At 44.5% G+C, this 19,860-nt stretch overlaps 1 pseudogene; it reads left to right on the forward strand.

Annotated features, from left to right (window-relative positions):
- The first annotated feature begins 2,049 nt into the window (after positions 1–2,049).
- Positions 2,050–18,814, forward strand: LOC131400330 (nuclear RNA export factor 2-like; annotated as a pseudogene).
- Positions 18,815–19,860: the final 1,046 nt, after the last annotated feature.

Consider the following 19,860-nt stretch of genomic DNA (forward strand, 5'->3'; position numbering starts at 1 on the left):
CTGGATATCCTTTGAGAAAGGGGCCCAGAGCATTTCCTGATCAATTGGATGTGGAGTGTGAGAGAAAGAGAACACTCCAGGCTGCCTCCAAGTTCTGGGGACTGAACAAGTGGCATTCCTGGGTCAAATGCTTGATCCATGTCTAATTTCACTTCCAGTGCCACACAGGGAAGGTCCCAAAGGTTGTGAGCAGCAGGATTGCCCTGACAGCGGGCCACACAGTGAAAGGAGTTGATCTGAGGCCTGGTCATAATCACTACATTGTGGAGTGATCAGCCGTGAATGGACTTTTACTCATAAGTGTGCCCTCAGACATCATGGAGTAATTAATGTACAAAATGCACAACACACAAACCTAGAGAACCTTAAATATTATAACCCAAAAGGAAGCTGGTTTCTAACAGCCTAATTACTTGAGTAATCCTCCCTCCCCCAAACCACTAGGATTATTACCTGCTGGTACACTGTTTCACTTGAATGTGGTAAAAATAAAATACCCTTAGTGAATCCACCCGTGGGAGACAGAACTGAGACTATCTTATTTCTGTAGATGCCAAAAAACTCTTCCGAATCTCTCCAAATGGTGAATACAAATGTTGGTGGGGAGTGTTTGGGGGGTGGGCCGCAGTGAACAGCAACACAAATCCTAGGAGTGAATACAGGGTGAAATACAACCAAGACACTCTACAAGCATACCTGTGGCTACAATAAAGTAGACATCAGAGCAAAGACAATTAATAAGAGACAAAGAGAGGCATTACATAATGATAAAAGGATCAATCCACCAGGGAGACATAACGGTCCTAAATGTGTATGCACCAGACAACAGAACCTCAAAGTACATGAAGCAAAATCTGATGGAGCTGAAAGGAGAAATAGCCATGTCAATACTTATAGTTGGGCCTTCAACACCCCGCTCCGAGCAAGTGATAGAATTACTAGAGACAAAACCAGCAAGAATATAAGAGGTCTGAACAACACAATAAACTAAGAGGATCTACACGACATAAATACAACACTGCCCCCAACAACAGCAGAGTCCAATTTTTTTTCAAGTGTCTATGTGACTTTTACCAAGATAGACCCACTCCTGGGCCATCAAACAAATCTCAACAAATTTAAAAAGAATTGAAACCACACAGAGTATGTTCTCTGACCATAACGGAATCAAATGAGAAACCAGTAATAGAAAGAAAAAAGAAGACTCCCTGAACACTCAGATAAGGTAGTTGATACATCATTCCAGTTGGTCATTCAGACCCTTGTTGTAGAAGAGCTGAAGTTAGAAAGAGTTGTCTCCTGAGCTGAAAGGCATGTCAGTCTGAGCAAAAGGAAAGCTCACTCTGGATATTTCAAACAGAGTATTGTTGAGAGCAAGGCTGGAGGCTGTTACATCAGTCCCACCTGACATTAAAGCTTGTCCCACACTGGCAAAGGAAGGACAGCTTGCTGACTGTTAGTGCAATCAGTTTGGTGGCTGATTGGATCTGGGAAGCGGGAGAGAGGTTCCCTCCCAGGTACTGCTGTGGTTGTTAGGCTTGAGAGAAGGCAGGATTCACATGCTTTCCTGGTGTAGCTGGTGTCCAGTGTAACCCATGGACGCACACACCTCTGTTCTTTATAAATCCTGCTCCATTTTTTAAAAGGTTCAACACAGTTTCCCTCTTCCACTCCTCCTGCTCCTTCTCCTCTAAGATTCCTTCCCTGAGAGTGCCATCTGTCAGATAATGCTCTCCTATCTGGACAGGCAGAGGAGTTTCCTTTCTGGGGTTTGTGGGATTGGTCCCTTAGGGTAGGTTGGCACTTTGCTTGCCCTCCCTTGGTGTTAGCCTAAAACGTAGTACATGGTAAGTGGACCACTGATGTGTCTTCAAACATGTATTTTTGTCCCCTTTCTCAGAATACAATGATGGCGGTAGCTCACCTACAGGAAGAAATAAAAATTGGAGTTCTTTCCGAGGTAATTTTGGCAAAAGGAACCCTCGTTATGAACATGGTGGATATGAGCCTTGGCCTTCACACTGCCGAGAGGATGATGGAAACGTGGTGATGAGGGATGTCCAGGAGGACACCCAAGTAAGACGGTAAGTGAGCAGGCAGCCTGGTTTGCATGTAGCAGCCCCTGGGACTATGCAGCTCTTGCACTCTCCATGGTCTTTTTCTTCTCTCACTGGAAAGCTGAAGAATCCTGGAAGTGGAATAATGGTTGAGCAATCCTAATTGTAGTCCTGCTGTCAAAGAGGCAAAGGTGTATAGAAGACTTTCTTACCATGTATGGCCACTCACTTTCTCTCCACTTCCCCCATGCAGCACTCCCTATACCATTCGACGCAAAAACAGAAGAGTGAAATGGTATAATGAAGACCACATCCGTATGGCTGTGTGGAGAAACAGAAAACCTCTGGAGAGAGAAGTTGGGGGGAACACAAGAGATGGAACCCCAGGGAGCTGGTTCAAGATCACAGTGAGTGTCCTGAAAAATGTATGGAATGTGCAGGAGAGAAAGGTCAGGAGGGGTGGTGTTGATCTTATGTGGAGACGCTAGGTACTTTACTGGGGACAGTTTGTAATCTGTCCTTTTTATTACAAGGAGTTAACATTCTTGTTCATCTAAGGGCAAATTCAGAGAAGCCATATAAAGGAAACAGGCTGACTGTAGGGCGAACAGAGGAGACTGCTTACAGGCAAAGACGGAAACTACGGCCAAGAAGATGGAGCAACTCCACAATGGATGTCTCAGTTTGGCTCAAGCTGAGTGTAGAGGATGGGGTGTCGAGTCTCTGGAGACCCCGTCTGAGGTGCAAGCAGGGTCTTCACTAGTTAGAATCGCCTGGAACTTTATAAAAGGAAGATCATGTCTAACACCTTAAGTTGATTATTTGGAGGAGAAATTTGGATGGAGAGAAAAGGAATTTAGGAAACCCATATTTGGCACAAAAATAAGAAGTAGTTGTCCCTGACTGTGTCAGTAGTCCCTTCTTTTCAAATCCTTTAAAGCTCAATAGAAGGTTGGAAAAGAACACCGCTGGGTCTGTTCTCCAGGCTTAATTCCACGTTGTCTCTCTTCTCTCGCATCCCTTCTTTTCACCCTTAGATTCCCTATGGGAGAAAGTATGACAAGATGTGGCTAATGGATTCAGTCCAGAGGCATTGCAGTGTCCCTTTTACTCCAGTGGATGTAAGAGAAGATGGTGAAGGCAGATGAGTGGGCACAGGGTAGGGGGAGAGACCTGGCTCAGCAGGGGCCATTGGCCTCTGACACTGTTGCTGTTTCTTTTAATCCCTGTAGTTCCACTACGTGGAAAACTGGGCTCGGTTCTTTGTCCAGGATGCTGGTGCTGCCTCTGCACTGATGGATATCAGCTACAAGATTTGTGACGACGAGAAGCAAAAGGTGTCTGCTGAGGGCATTACCTGTACCCAGTCTCAAGGGAGGAGGACAGTCCAGGGGCCGGTTGTCGTCTTTGGAATTAGAGTTCCCGGTGCTTACTCCACCTCTCCTTCCTGCAGATATCTATCTTGGTCAGTCCTTCCGCTGAACCTCACTCTGTGCGCTATAAGTTGGAGCCTGAAGAAATGGAGCAGCTAAAGGTAATGCAGACTGAAGGTACACTGTGCCCACAGTCAGACCCACTTCTTCTTCCCCCAGCCCCTGATTTCCCTATCACCACTACAGCCTCGGAGCAGCTCTCTCCATCTCTCTCTGCAGCTGACCATGAACAAACGATATGATGTCTCCCAGCAAGCTCTTGATCTCCAGAGGATTCGCTTTGACCCAGGTGTGGCTGACAGCAGTAATTCTAGGGTAACTGAGGGCAGAGAGATCTGCCTGGGAGGGAGACTTAGGGCTGGTAATGTGGGGAGGGGTTGGTGCTGGGCCATGGACCCCTCTCAGCCTTCTGATTCAATTTCCTTGGCTTTCTGAAGACTTGGTGGACCATGATATTGATATAATCCTGAATCGAAGGAACTGCATGACTGCCACCCTGCAGATCATCGAGAAGATTTTCCCCAAGGTGAGGCCTTAGGCTTAGTGCTGATATTATGGTAGAGGGTGGAACAGATGGGCTGGAGGGCAGATTTGTCTCCCAGGCCCTAGATAGTAACCATCACTCTAACTCTTCATCCCCACAAGCTATTGTCTTTAAACTTGTGCGACAACAAACTGTACCGGCTGGATGGCCTGTCTGACATTATACAGAAGGCCCCCACAGTCAAGATCCTGAACCTCTCCAAAAATGAGGTGGGAAGAGGGAGCCAATCAAAGTTGGTTGAGAGTGGGTGGTGGTGCTCATCAGAGTGATGACAGGAGGCAGGTGAAGATACTTGTGCGGAGAGTCAGGGCTGGGGTGCAGGGCCCCGGGTGTCTCTCTTTCCCTGGGACTCCTTTTCTCATTTCCTCCCCGTATTTCTCAGCTGAAGTCAGCCAGGGAGTTGGACAAGATGAGAGGACTGAGACTTGAAGAGCTGTGGCTGGAAGGGAACCCCTTGTGTTACACCTTTCAAGACCAGTCCACCTACATAAGGTCAGTGTGGACCCCTGTCATGCTTCCTGGGGACTGTCACCCATAGGAGCCTGAACGACCCCTGACAATGCCCCTCCACAGGAGGAGGCAGCATTGGTCCTCTGGGAAGACCACAGGCCCTGCTTTCTCTTTTCTGTATCCCTCATCTATGCTTAGAGAGCTACTTTCCTTCTTCTGACCAGCTCACCCCTTCAGGTGCTCTGGGGACTGTTTCCCGACTCTGCACCTAGCTTTCTCTAGCATGCTCTCCCAAGAGCGTGCTCCAGGCAGCAGGGCTCCCTCTACTCACGAGGACCAGGAGTGACCAGCCTTGAGCCAGATGCTGGTGCCCTGGACTGAGAAGGGTCCTCCAGACCAAGGTCTCATGCCAACACAGGCCTTCCTGCTTCTGAGCCAATATGAAATTTCTCTCCCCTACCCTGAGAGGGGTCCTCTTTTCCTTGCTCCAAAAGGGTCTCCCCTCCAATCCCAGGCTGCCATGGGGGTTTCACTGCCCCATGCTGAGGTCCAAGGCCCCAGCTGGGTTCTGTCGTGACATCTGTTCCTCTGGCACAATGCCAGGAGCTGTGCACTCGTTGGGAGAAACCTGAGTTCCCAGAGTCAAGGGGCCAGAAGTGGGTCACTGCCAGTGAGAGGGCTTCCTGAGGCAGGAGTGGAGGTCAGAGGGCAGAGGTGGTTGAGGAGACAGAAGGACAGGCCTCTCAGCGGCACTTCCCCTCCCTCCATCCACACATCACATCATCCTGCCTGGTCCTTCAGAGGATCCTTGGGTCACCCAAGACGGGTGTGATTCCTCAGACAAGGAATCAACTAAGACAGGCACAGGCGCACAGGGCCCATCAGTAGAGAAGGCAGTGATCATAAGAGGAGGCCACGGACCGGCAACCCCATGCTGAGCTGGGGCCTGACCCTGACTCCTTCTGGGGAAGGTCTCCTGCCCCCAGGGCTGCTCCATTTCCCATTCCCAGCTCAGACTGAGTTCACACAGGTGACAAAGTGTCAACCAGTATCCAATGGGCCCCCAGTCCAACAAGGGCATATTTTCCATTTCTACCTTGAGTCCAGGGCCAACCAGAGCAGATGAAGGAAAGGGCTGCAGCAGGGGAGACATTACCCCTTTCTTCTCTCTTCTTCCCTGACCTCCACCACCATGGCAGAGCTACTTTCCCTTCCTTTTGCTTTCTCTCTCTCCCTTGTCTCTACACCCCTGTGTCTCTCTCCTGTCTCTCCTCTCTTACTTTCATTGCCTCTCTGTCCTCATCCCCTCTCGTTCCCTCCCTGCCACCTGAGCCCAGCCTCACTCACCTCCCTGCCCCAGCATCCTGGGCCATCTATGGGGGGTGTCTTGGTCCTGGCAGAATGCTCTACCCTCAGTGAGGTAGCCGAGCCCTGGGCTCCCATCCCGTTCCCTCTTCTCTCTAGAGACTTCAGTGGGGACTTGGAGGAAGGAAGGGAAGTAGGGAAGAGAAGGAAGCCCTGGAGCCTGGGCTCCAAATGCTATGTTGTGGGTGGGAAAGGAATCAGAGCAGTCTAGGTGAGAGCTACCCAGGAGGAAGGAGAGGGAGGGAGGGAGGGACAGAGGGAGAGAGAGATGGAAGGGAGGGACAGAGGGAAGAGAGGGAAGGATGGAGGGAGGGACAGAGGGGAGGGAGAGAGGGAGGGAATAGGAATGTGAAGGTTTGGAGAGAGAAGAAGAGACTGTGCCTTTCAGACGTTCATATGGCAAATGCTCAGTTCTCAGCAGGGAAGTGGACCCAAAACCCTTGAAATCAGAGGCTGAGGTGGGCAAAGGGGCTTCTGGATGGACAGAAGACACTGGGGAGCGTTTATGGTATCAGTGTTTTAAATCAAAGGAAGCATTGCAGCCCCAAACCATCAACCACTTCTTTCTGTTTTTGGTTTTGGACAGTGCCATCAAGGAATATTTCCCTGACTTGTTACGCCTGGTAAGTGCCTACGTTCATCATTGTCTCTTACTCACATTGATGACCTCCACACCTGCCCTCAAGCCCTTTGGATCTCGCCTAGATTATATGTTTGCATCAGACCCTTATCCAATTTAGGGGACATGGACTCCTGAAAAAGACGTGAATACACTCTCTGGAAAAATGTCCATACAAACAGACACACGTTGCATAAAATAGTAGAGACTTCCAGGGTCTCATGATGAAGACGCCCACTGTAGTCTTGCCCATGGAATTTCCAGGGCCCTTTCACACATGACCTCTGACCTTCACCCTCTCCTGGGCCCATCCTTTTGCCTGGTCATCCAGGGCCACCTCGCTGATCTGCACTGCTGGCTTCTTCTTCCCTTCTCCAGGATGGCCAGGAGTTACTCCAACCAATTATGGTTGACATTGACACCCCCTACTTAATAAAGCCCTGCAAGGTAAGGAAGAAGGATCAAACAACAAGTGAGGTATTACAAGGGAGGCTTTATCAGCCACATGGTCTCAAATGTCTTTTGATTCCAGGAAAGCTATAAAGGATGCGAGACCCTGAAGAATCTAGTCCTGCAATTCTTGCAGGAGTAAGTACTCCTGGGACCACGAGGAATGGGGAAGGCTGGGAGAGGCAGGGCCACCCAAGCACAGGTCTGCTTGTGGGAATGTTCAAGTCTCATCTGAGGTCCAGACCACAGAGATAGACTGTCTTCATTGCTCCCCCACAGGTATTATTTGATCTATGACTTTGGAGACAGACAGGGTCTTGTCGGTGCTTACCACGATGAGGCCTGCTTCTCCCTGACCATACCCTTCGGCCCCGAGGATGCAGTCCCGTGAGTATCACAGCTCAGACTCTGCTCCTGGGCTCTGTAGCTCCCCAGCAGACACAGGCCAGCTCCTGGAAATACCCACACTGGACAGACCACCACCTCCTGTTCCCCTTTCTCTCCTAGAAGCAGTTTGTGCGAGTACTTCAAGGATAACAGGAATATAAAGAAGCTCAAGGACCCCTGTGCGTGTGTGATGGGGAAGACAGGGCAGGGAAAGGGGGCGTGGAGGGGTCAATCATAGGACACAGGGTGTGGCAGCCCCTGACCTTCGCTTTCCTCCCCCCACAGACCTGCGGTTTCAGCTGCTGAAACACACAAAAGATGACATCGTGCGCTCCCTCTGTGTGTTGCCCAAAACTCAGCATGACTTCAGCTCCTTCTTGGTGGACATGTGGCTCCAGACGGTGGGCACCTGCTTCCTCCCTCAGGCAGGCCCAGAAAGCCACAGGTGGGTAGAGGATTAGGTGGTGACTAAGCATCTGTGCTCTTCCCTTTCAGGAAAGGATGCTCTGCTTCTCTGTCAATGGGGTGTTCAAAGAAGGTGAGTGTGTGTGGAGTCCTCACCCCAGATGCCCCACTTCTTCCTCCCCCTGGCTGGGCTCCCTGTCGGTACTCTCCCAGCTTCCCTGATCTCTTCCCCCCTCTTCTTATTCCCTCTATGTTTTTCAGTCTCCCCTCTGCCTCCAAACCATCCTGGTCTGACCTGTGTCCATGCCTGTCTGTGCCTCACAGCTCAGGCATCAGGGACACAGGCTATGGAGTTTGATGGCTCTCATCCCAGTCCCTTACTGTGAGAACTTGGTCCAATTACTTAACCTCTCATTTTCCTCATTTGCAAAATGGGGCTAATAATACCCACCTCTTGGGTAGCTGTAAAAAATGAATCCAATTTGTGAGGCGGTTGTCACAGAGCCCGGCACGTAGTAGGGTCCCTGTCACTGGGAGCAGATTGTTCCTATTGTTGCCCCCCCCATTCCCAACACCCTGACTCTCAGTGAACAACTGTCCAATTCAGCATGAGTATCAAGTCAGACCCTGACTGGACAACACTGTGTGAGCATGTAAAGCACGTGCAACTCTAAGGAGGTATTGTTTGTTGTTTGGTTTTGATGTGGTAGGAGAGTCTCCGAGTTCTGTCCATGCCTTCACACGGACCTTCATCACTATCCCTGCCAGAAATTCCAGGTGAGTACTGTGTTATGAGTGGGAACACCCATCCCAGCCTGGGCCCAGAGGTGTGGGAATGTGGTGGTGCAGACCTCAGGGTTTTCTCAAAACTGTGGAAAGCCAACAGGTAGATCAAAGGAGCAGTCTAGCCTAGTGGGTAAGAGCATGGGCTCTGGAGTCAGAACACTGGGTTCTCTTCCTGGCCCCAGCACTCACTAGCTGTGTGACCTTGGTCAAGTCACATGACCTCTCTGTGACTCAGTGTCTTCCTCTGAACATGGAGATTAGACTGTCCACTCCTTGGGCTGTTGTACAGGGTAAATACGAGTGTAAAATTGTCCCTGGGTTGCAGGTAAAGTACAAATCCAGTGAAGCTGGTAGACAATCTCTCCAAAGATGGGCTCTGTGAGAGAGGTAGAGGTACCAGCCAAGGGATCTGGGGGGCAGGCACAGTAGAGTATGGAAAGAATCTGGTTGCTGAGTGGTAGTGGGAGGAGGATCGTTGTTGGGGGTGTGGGGTTGTCCATCTACAATATCTGGGGGCCCATTTTTCCTCCAGTCTGTGCATCGTGAATGACCAGCTGTTTGTGAGGGACGCCACCCTCAATGAGCATCAGAGTGGGATCTTCATCCCAGTGCCCACACCCACCTCTCCGTGCACACCCTCTGTGCCCACCCTCTCCCAGGAGCAGCAGGAAATGGTGCAGACTTTCTCCACCCAGTCTGGGATGAAACTCGAGTGGTCTCAGAAGTGAGTGCTGGGTGTGCATGGGGATAGGGGCGATTTGGGACAGCTGGGGTGTGAATCAGTGAAACTCGCAGGCAATTTGGAAAAACAACTTTTTGGATATTTTGCTTCCAAAAAAAATTGGGCCCATGAAAAAGGTATCATAGTATTATATATGTAAAGGATTTAAAAAATAGTATAATGCTCAATGACATTATCATCTTGTATATGGAAAATCTGAAAGAATCCATCAAAAAACTACTAGAACTAATAAGAAAGTTCAGCAAGATTTCAGGATACAAGACCAACATACACAACTCATATGTATTTCTATGTACTTGCAATGAACGATCCGAAAATTCAGTTAAGAAAACAAGCCCATTTACAACAGCTTCAAAATAGCAAAATACACAGAAACAAATATACCAAAAGAAGCGCAAATTTTATACTCTGAAATCTGTAAAACATTGTTGAAAAAAATTAAAGAAATAAATAAATGGAAAGACACCCCATTTTCATGGGTTGGAAGACTTAATATTGTTAAGATGCAGTAGTACTCAGGGGAATCTACACATTTAACGCAATCCCCATCAAAAGCCTTCCATGCACAAATTGACAAGGCTATCCTAAATGTCATATGGAAGTGCACCAAAACGATCTTGAGAGAGACTAACAAAGTTAGAAGACTCACACTTCCCAATTTCAAAACTTGCTACAAAGCTACAGTAATCAAGACTGTGTGCTACTGGCGTATGGAGAGTATATGAATCAATGGAATGGATCAAAGATCTAAAAGTAAGAGCTAAAACTATAAAAATCTTGGAAGAAAATATAGGTGTAAGTCTTCATGAATTGGGCAACCATTTCTTATATATGACACCAAAAGCAAGAGAACCAAAGAAAAAATAGATAAATTGGACTTCATCAAAATTAAAAGCTTTTGTGCATCAACAGACACTAAGAAAAAAGTGAAAATCCCACCAACAGAATGGGAGAAAATATTTGCAAATCACATATCTGACAGGAATATAAAGAACTCTTGCAACTCAACAATAAAAAGACAAACCAAGTAAAAAATGGAGAAAGGGATTCATCATCAGCATGGTGGTGTGAGAGGATCCTTTTGTCTGTCCCCTTCAGTCTACAGTGAATAAAACATCCATAACCCAACAAAGGCTACATTGCACAATACACCAGGATGCTGGCAAGATCCACACTTTGGTACATATAAAGGTGGGTGAATTGCAGCACATAAAGGAGGCTAAACGGGGCAACAGCAGATGCAGAGCCCAGGATCCTGGATCCCTAGCAGCAGCAGCTGAGCCAGCCACCCTCAGCCCCAGAGAACTCAGTGGGCAGCTGCAGAGGTGCAGGTGTGATGCCAGCCAGCCAGCTGCGGTGGTACCTGTGGCCACCGGAAGCAGAGCAGCAGCAGAGGTGGAGCCCTATGATCCTGGGCCCCCAGCCTCAGCTCAGAGCCTGGTAGCAGTGGCAGAGGTATGCACAGGACCCTACATCCCAACTACTGCAGCACCTGTGACCGCAAGGTAATAGGTAACAGCAGAAGTGGTGTCCGTGAACCTAGCTCCCTCCCCACTTTTCCCCTCCCCCCACCACAGAGTTGGAGCTTCTGACCCAGGTGATCCCTGATGAGGCTGAGGCTGTCAGCCATCCCTGTGACCCCAGCAGCAAATCCAGTGACTGACTGCAGCAAAACCAGCAACAGCAAGGCATTGGTGACCCCAGAAGCACAGGCAGTGACGCCGAGAGTACCAGCAACACCCCAGATAGAGGCGGTGGAGGGTTGACCATGCAGATCCTCAAATATAGCCTGAGGCAGCTCAGGTAACAGAAACCAAAATCTAGCACTATAGCACCACCTATCAAAAAACAAAAGAAAGGCTTCTAATAACCAAGAAGTTGAAAAGTTTGAACCAAAACAGAGCTACCTAAGTAAAAAATGTGTTTACTACAGGAAATGTGCCGGTAGAGGAATAGCTCAGCAAGCACCACAAAAAAACCATGGTACTGTGGCATTACAGAAAGAAAACAATTCTCCAGAAACCAAACATAAAGTCATGGAAGATTATGATCTAAATGATAAAGAATTCAAAATAGCTATAATGAAGAAACTAAAGGAATTATAAGAAACCTCAGAAAAGCAGTTCAGTGAGCTCAGGAATAAAATCAATGAACAGAGGGAATACTTTACGAAGCAGACTGAAACTTTACAAAAGAACCGAACAGAAATTCCAGAACTGAAGAATTCAATAAATGAGATTAAGAATGCATTCCAAAACATTGGAAATAGAGCAGATCCTATGGAAGAAAGAATTAGCAAGCTCAAAGATAGAAACCTAGAAATGATGCTTGTGGAAGAGGAGAAACAACTAAGACTTAAAAAAAATGTGGAAATTATATGAGAATTATCCGACTCCATTAGAAAGGGCAACACAAGGATAATGGGTATCCCAGAAGGAGAAAAGAGAGAGAAGGGAGCAGAGAGGTTATTTAAGGCAATAATGGCTGAGTACTTCCCAAACCTGGGGAAGGAACTGAATATACAAATCTACAAAGCTAATAGAACACCTGATCATCTCAATGTAAAAAGACCTTCTCCAAGACACATGATAATAAAACCGTCAAAAATCAATGACAAAGAAAGAATATTAAAAGAAGCCAAGGAGAAAAAGAAAACAACTTACAAAAAATACCCATTAGGCTATCAGCAGATTTCTCAGCAGAATCCCTACAGGCCGGGAGAAAGTGGAAAGATATATACAAAATATTGTAAGATAAGAACTGTCATCCAAGAATACTCTGTCCAGCAAAGTTATCTTTCAGATATGAAGGAGAAATAAAGGCTTTCCCCAGACAAACAAAAGCTGAGGGAGTTCATTGCCATGAACTGCCTTATAAGAAATGTTGAAAGGAGCCCTCCTACCTGCAACAAAAAGGCAAAGGTATACAAAAGTATGAGCAAGGTGATAAAAAGATAGAATCAGAAAATTGCAAATCTGAATGAGAATAGGACAGTATATATTTAATTATAACCTAAAGGTTAAAAGGAAAGGAAGCATTAAAAATAACTATGACCACTTCGATTTGGTATCAAACTCACAATACAAAAAGGGGTAATTTGTGACAATGAAAACATAGAAGGGGAAGAGGGAAAGGATAGAACCCGTGTAGTCAAATGGAGATAAGATGCTTTCAGCAGAAAAAGGACTATCTTATCTATGAGATCTTTTTTTTTTTTTGTGAGGAAGATAAGCCCTGAGCTAACATCCATGCCAATCCTCCTCTTTTTGCTGAGGAAGACCAGCCCTGAGCTAACATCTATTGCCAATCCTCCTTCATTTTCCCCCTTTTTCTCCCCAAAGCCCCAGTAGATAGTTGTATGCCATAGTTGCACATCCTTCTAGTTGCTGTATGTGGGACGCCGACTCAGCATGGCCAGACAAGCAGTGCGTCGGTGCGTGCCCAGATCCCAACCTGGGCCGCCAGTAGCAGAGTGTGCACACTTAACCGCTAAGCTACGGGGCCAGCCCCATATGAGATTTTTTATGCAAACCTCATGGTAACCATGAAACAAAAATTCAAAACAGAATCACAAAACATAAAAAATGAGAAACACATCGCAGAAAATCACCAAACTGAAATAGCAGACAGAAACTCAAGGAAAAAGAAACAACAGAAATATAGAACAATCAGAAAACAAAAGATAAAATGGCAGTATTAAGTCCTCATATATCAATAATTACCCTAAACATAAATGGATTAAATTCACCAATCAAAAGGCACAGAGTGGCTGGATGGATTAAAAAACAAGACCCAGCAATACGCTGCCTCCAGGAGACCCATCTCAACTCTAAAGGCAAACATAGGCTCAAAGTGAAAGGATGGAAGATGGTACTCCAAGCAAATGGCAACCAAAAGAAAGCAGGTGTAGCTACAGTCAAATCAGACAAAATAGACTTCAAAAAAGATAACAAGAGACAAAGATGGAAATTATATACTGATAAAGGGGACAATCCACTAAGAAGACATAACTTTTTTTAATATATATGCACCTAACATAGGAGCACCAAAGCATATGAAGCAGTTATTAACAGATCTAAAGGGTAAAATTGACAGCAACGCAATAATAGTCGGGGACTTTTATGTCCCACTTACCTCAATGAATATATAGATCATACAGACAGAAAGTCAACAAGGAAACATCAGCCTTGAATGAAAGGTTAGACCTGAGGGACTTAATAGGTATACATAGAATATTCCATCCAAAAGCAGCAGAATACACATTCTTCTCAAGTGCACATGGAACATTCTCAAAGACAGCCCATATGTTGGGAAACCAAACAAGTCTCAATAAACTTAAAAAGATTGAAATCATATCGAACATATTTTCCAACCACAATGGTATGAAACTAGAAATCAACTACAAGAAAAAAAGCTGGGAAAGTCACAAATATATGGAGACTAAACAACATGCTACTGAACAACCATTGGATCAATGAAGGAATCAAAGGAGAAATCAAAAAATAGCTGGAGACAAATGAAAATGAAAACACAACATACCAAAATCTACGGGATGCAGCAAAAGCAGTACTAAGAGGGAAGTTTATAGCAATTCAGGCCTACCTGAACAAACAAGAAAGATCTCACATAAGCAATCTAACATTACACCTAAAGGAACTAGAAAAAAGAACAAATGAAGCCCAAAGTCAGTAGAAGGAAGGAAATAATAAAAATCAGAATGGAAATAAATAAAATAGAGACTAAAAAGACAGTAGAAAAGGTCAATAAAACTAAGAGCTGGTTCTTTTTGAAAAGACAAACAAAATTGACAAACTTTAGCTAGACTCACTAAGAAAAAAAGAGAGAAGGCTCAAATAAATAAAATCAGAAATGGAAGAGGAGAAATTACAACAGATACCACAGAAATACAAAGGACTATAATGGAATACTATGAAAAGCTATACACCAATGAATTGGGTAACCTAGAAGAAATGGATAATTTTTTTGTGTGTGTGAGGAAGACCAGCCCTGAGCTAACATCTGCTGCCGATCCTCCTCTTTTTTGCTGAGGAAGACTGGCCCTGGGCTCACATCTGTGCCCATCTTCCTCTACTTTATATGGGATGCCGCCACAGCATGGCTTAACAAGCGGTGCGTCGGTGCACGCCTGGGATCCAAACTTGCGAACCCCAGGCCGCCGCAGCAGAGTGCACGCACCCAACCGCTTGTGCCACTGGGCCGGCCCCTGGATAAATTCTTAGAATCATACACCATTCCAAACAGGATCAAGAAGAAATACAGAATCTAAATAGACCAGTCACAAGTAAACAGATTGAAACAGTAATCAAAAACCTCCCAAAAAACAAAAGTCCAGGACCAGATGGCTTCTCTGGTGAATTCTACCAAACATTCAAAGAAGATTTAATACCTATCCTTCTCAAACTCTTCTAAACAATTGAAGAGGACAGGATGCTTCCTAACTCATTTTATGAGGCCAACATTATCCTGATACCAAAACCAGTCAAGGACAACACAAAAACGGAAAATTATAGGCCAGTATCACTGATGAACATAGATACAAAACTCTTCAACAAAATATTACCAAAGAGAATACAACAACACATTAAAATGATCATGTCCCACCATCAATTGGGATTTATTCGAGGGGTGCAAGGATGCTTCAACATCCACGAATCAATCAATATGATACACAACATTAACAAAATGAGGAATAAAAATCACACGATCATCTCAATAGATGAAGAGAAAGCATTTGACAAGATTCAGCATCTATATATGATAACAACTCTCAATAAAATAAGTATAGAAGAAAAATACCTCAACATACTAAAGGCCATATATGACAAACCCACAGCTCACATCATACTCAAATGGTGAAAAACTGAAAGCTATCCCCCTAAGGACAGGAACAAGACAAGGATGCCCACTCTTGCCACTCTTATTCAACATAGTATTGGAAGTTCTAGCTGGAGCAATAGGCAAGAAAAAGAAATAAAATGTATCCAAATTTGAAAGGAAGAAGTAAAACTATCACTATTTACAGATGACATGATTTTATATATAGAAAACCCTAAAGAATCCACCAAAACACTATTAGAAATAATAAACGAATACAGTAAAGTTGCAGGGTACAAAATCAACATACAAAAATCAGTCACATTTCTATACACTAACAACAAACTAGCAGAAAGAGAAATCAAGAATACAATCCCATTTATAATTGCAACAAAAAGAATAAAATACCTAGGAATAAACTTAACCAAGGAGGTGAAGGATCTGTACAATGAAAACTATAAGACATTGTTGAAAGAAATCAAAGAAGACACAAAGAAATGGAAAGATATTCCATGCTCATGGATTGGAAGAATTAACATAGTTAAAATGTCCATATTACCTAAAGCAATCTACAGATTCAATGCAATCCCTATGAAAATCCCGATGACATTTTTCATGGAAACAGACAAAGAATCCTAAAATTCATATGGAACAACAAAAGACTCCGAATAGCCAATGGAATCCTGAGAAAAAAGATCAAAGCTAGATGCATCCCACTCCCCAATTTCAAAATATACTATGAAGCCACAGTACTCAAAACAGCATGGTACTGACAGAAAAACGGACACACAGATCAATGAAACAGAATTGAGAGCCCAGAAATAAATTCACGTATTTATGGACAGCTAATTTTCAATAAAGGAGCCAAGAACATACAATGGAGAAAGGAAAGTCTCTTCAATAAATGGTGTTGGGAAAACCGGACGGCCACATGCAAAAGAATGAAAGTAGACCATTATCTTACACCACACACAAAAATTAACTTGAAATGGATTAAATACTTGAATGTAAGATCTGAAACCATAAACTTTCTAGAAGAAAACACAGGCAATATGCTCTTCAACCTCAGTCCTATAAGTGTCTTTTGAATATGTCTTCTCAGGGAAGGGAAACAGAAGAAAGAATAAACTAATGGAACTATATCAAACTAAACAGCTTCTGCACAGCAAAGGAAACCATCAACAAAACAAAAAGACAACCTACCGACTGGGAGAAGATATCTGCAAATCATATATCCAAGAATAGGTTAATACTCAAACTATATAAAGAACTCATACAACTCAACAACAAAAAAAACAAACAACTCGATTAAAGAAAGGGCAGAGGATCCGAACATTTTTCCAAAGAAGATATACAGATGGCCAACAGGCACATGAAAAGATGTTCAACATCACTAATTATTAGGGAAATGCAAGCAAAACCACAATGAGATATCACTTCACGCCTGTCAGATGGCTGTTATTAAAAAGACAGGAAATAACAAGTGTTGGAGAGGATGCGGAGAAAAGGGAACCCTTGTACGCTGCTGGTGGGAATGTAACATGGTGCTGCCACTATGGAAAACAGTATGGAGATTCCTCAAAAAATTAAAAATAGAACAACCATATGACCCAGCTAGTCCACTTCTGGGTATTTATCCAAAGAACACAGAGACACTAAATTGAAAAGATATTTGCACCCTTATGTTTATTGCAGCATTATTCACAATAGCCAAGGCTTGGAAACAACCTAAGAGCCCATCAACGGATGAATGGATAAAGAAGATGTGGTGTATATATATATACAATGGAATACTACTCAGCCATAAAAAAGATGAAATGTCGCCATTCACAACAACAGGCATGGATCTTGAGGATGTTATGCTAAGCGAAATATGTCACACAGAGAAAGACAAATACCATATGATTTCACTCATGTGGAAGATAAACAAACAAACACATAGATACAGAGAACAGATTGGTGGTTACCGGGGGAAAGAGGAGGTGGGGGGAGGGCAGAAGTGGTAAAGGGGCATATGTGTACAGTGACAGATAGAAACTAGACTTTTGGTGGGAAACACGATGTAGTCTCTAGAGAAGGCAAAATATAACATGTATACCTGAAATTTACACGATGTTATAAATCAGTGTTACCTCAATAAAAATAATGGGGAAGATCTGAATAGACATTTCTCCAAGGAAGATATACAAATGCCCAAGGAGCACATGAAAAACTTCTTAACCACCATTAGTCATTAAGGAAATACAAATTAAAACGACAATGAGTTACCACTTCACACCCACTAGGATGGCTTTAATCAATAAAACGAATGGGAACAAGTGTTGGTGAGGATGTGGAGAAATTGGAATTCTCATGTGTCACTGGTGGGAATATAAAATAGAGCAGTGGTTGGGGAAAACATTTTGGCAGTTCCTCAAAATGTTAAACGTGGAGTTACCATATGACCCAGTAATCCCACTCCTAAGTTTCTACCAGGAGAAATTACTACACGTGTTCACTCTAAAACTTGTACAGGAATGTTCATAGCAGCATTATTCACAATGGCCACAAAGTGGAAACAACTTAAATGTCCTTTAGCTGATGAACAGATAAATAAATCTGGTACATCCATATAGTAGAATATTATTCAGTTATAAAATAGAATACAGTTCTGATATATGCCATGGCATGGATGAACCTTGAAAGCATGCTAAGTGAAAGGAGCCAGTCACAAAAGGTCGCACATTATGTGATTCCATTTATATGAAATTTCCAAAATAGGCAAATCCACAGAGACCAAAAGCAGATGAGTGGTTACCAGGGTCTGGGGTGAGGGGAGGAATAGGGAATGATCTCTAATGGTTAAGGAGTTTCTTTTTGAGGTGATAAAATTATTTTGGAATTAGATAGTTGTGATGGTCACACAATCTTGTGAATATACTAAAATGCACTGAATTGCACACTTTAAAATGGTATGTGCATTATATCTCAATAAACAATGATTGGAAGCTTGTATTTTTAAAATTTTCATTTGTTAGTTTCTTGAGCATCTTTCTTTATCAATATATATTAAGCTCCCTTGTTCTTCTGAACAGCTCTATTATTCGGTTTTGCATTCTGGTGGGCATGAATGCTAGTGATAGACATTTTGGTTTTCGCTAGGTCTTTCTTCTTCGTTACACATAGTGTTCATTCTGGTACATGTGTCCCAGCAAATAGGTGGCATAGATTTAGTGGCGGCATTGCATGGTCAGCGTGTCTGTACTGCGGTACTAATGGAGATCACCTGTTCTCCCACTCCAGGTGCCTTCAGGACAATGAGTGGAACTACACCAGAGCTGGTCAGGTCTTCACTATGCTCAAGGTGAGGTCTGGGAATCAAGTGGATTCAAGAAGGCCATTTCTGGGCCTTCAGGAAGGCCGGGAAGGTGGAGGCAGGTGGCCTGGGAATGAAACTCAGGGAGTCGGCTCTTCTGACATCCTGATTCCTTTCCTCCAGACTGAGGGCAAGATCCCAGAGGAGGCCTTCAAAGAAATCCCCTAAAAGGAGCTGTTGGATGTCGTCTTTGTCTTCATCCCCATCATCTTTGTTTCTCTTTTCTCCAGCCTAAGGCCATGCCCATGACTGGGGGTGGAGGCCTGGCTGACCAAGAACCCAAAGTTAACTCATGGGCCAGGTAACATAACGACCTGAAGGGTCAGTTGTTCTGTGTATTTTCCCCACTCATGATGGCTGTTTATTTTCATAATAAAGAGTGATGTTGCACGTTGTATGTTGTGTGTCCTGGATCACTCTTCCCCTGCCCCAGCCATGAGCCAATGGGTCCAGAACTGCAAGGCCCTGGCCTCTCCTCCCGCCCTCCATTCACCCTGGCAGTCCCTAGCAGATACATCAGGCTTGGCTCTATAGGTAGTTTGTCAGTAAAGCCTATGAGAAGGGATACGTGCTGCTTCCAGGGATTGGCCTCTGGAGACAGTGTGACTCAGCCTGATGCTCTACCTGGAGGCCCCCAGAAACAGGCGTGTGATCTGGCACAAAGGGGCTGTGCAAGGGATGCCTACTGGCTGGTGAGGGCTGTGGAAGGAAGGAAGGTGAGGACTCACATATTTCACTTCTTATTCCCAGTCATTTGAATGTTTTCAAAGACCACACCGTGAACAATTTTATGATTTGCACAGCTCGCACCATGCTTCCATCTGTCTTCTCATCCATCCACTGTGCTGCCTCCTCCTCCTTTCTGAAGGTGACCTGTGGGAGGGATCTCGCTTTAGCACCTGAGAGGGAGGGAGAGCCAGCCAGTCTGCCCAGTGCCTTTCTCAGAGAGCTGACACCAGGTGCTCCATTTCCATGTGCTTTGTTTTCAATTCCACACAAACCACAGTGGCACCTGATCTCACATTCTGGTCAGTTCTGTGGGACCTTTCTCATTGACTGGCAATTAGTAGTTCAGAATTGCAGGCAAGAGTGGAAAGGGACACTTGCACAATTTATTTTCCACACTTCTGTAATGTTTGCACATCCGATGACAAGCAGGCATAATTTTTGAAATTAATAGTAGTACCAAATTTCAACTTACGATCCTATAAAGGATGGCATAGGTGAGGTACCACCTGTTTACAAATTATGCCTCTAATTTGGGGTCTCGTATATGTTATTTTCTACCACTTGCCACTTTTCCTTTCTTTATGTATATTTACATGAGGGATCCCTATATTGCCATGTGCTTGTCTTAAAAATATGAACTAAGGGATAATTGCCATTATGTAAGGAATAACCCCATGTTATTCCACAAAGTGCCTCAATGATC

Source organism: Diceros bicornis, chromosome X (genome assembly GCF_020826845.1).
Source record: "Diceros bicornis minor isolate mBicDic1 chromosome X, mDicBic1.mat.cur, whole genome shotgun sequence".
NCBI lineage: Eukaryota > Metazoa > Chordata > Mammalia > Perissodactyla > Rhinocerotidae > Diceros > Diceros bicornis.